Here is a 760-nt window from a genome sequence, read left to right as displayed (position 1 = left end):
GACTGTGCCAGGACACCCGCAGCCGGGCTCCGGCCCAACTGTGAGCCTGCTGTTGGGCGGGTGGGAAGGTGTGGACGAACAAGAGTCATAAAGACATCATAAATACACAGCCACCCAGGTCTGTAAAACATCCCATAGAGTAACTGCCCTGGTCCCAACCCGCCCCTCCCCCGATGAGTCAGAGCAGGCCAGCTCTGTGCCGACCTCCTGTACTCACTAGGAAGGAGGAGCCCAAGCTCCGGCAGAGCCAGCCCTGCACTGTGGACCCAGCAGCCCAATGTGACAGGTCCCCTCCCCTTCACAAGGAGCCACTATAGACCAAGTGAAGTCACAGCCTCTGCTTAAACCTAGGCTTACAGAGCTGGAATATCCCTAAGGAGCCACATCTTTGTTCTAACTTTGCAGGAGAGAAGGGAGTGATGAGACGTCGCCCTCTGATGTGGAAGGCAGGCCGCGGTCCCGTGCAGGCTGGGCCCAGGACTTAGACACGAAGCCACAGCTTCAACGTGTGACCAGAAGGGTGTCACTTGGGGCTGCTGGATCCAAGAGATCCTATGCCTCTCCCCTTTTCCCAAGTACTCAGACCTGGGCCCCGACCCCGGGTCCCCCACGCCTGCAGGCCTCGTTCCAGCCACCTGGCTCATGTGAGTGAGGCTGCAGGTGCAACTCTCATGAGCGGGGAGTCAGTAACCAGCAGCGCCGGCAGGCTGTCCCCCATGATGGGAAGGAGCACATTGCAGCCAACACACGGACGAGCGCG

Source organism: Acinonyx jubatus, chromosome D3 (assembly GCF_027475565.1).
Source record: "Acinonyx jubatus isolate Ajub_Pintada_27869175 chromosome D3, VMU_Ajub_asm_v1.0, whole genome shotgun sequence".
Taxonomy (NCBI): Eukaryota; Metazoa; Chordata; class Mammalia; order Carnivora; family Felidae; genus Acinonyx; species Acinonyx jubatus.
This window is presented reverse-complemented; position numbering follows the sequence as displayed.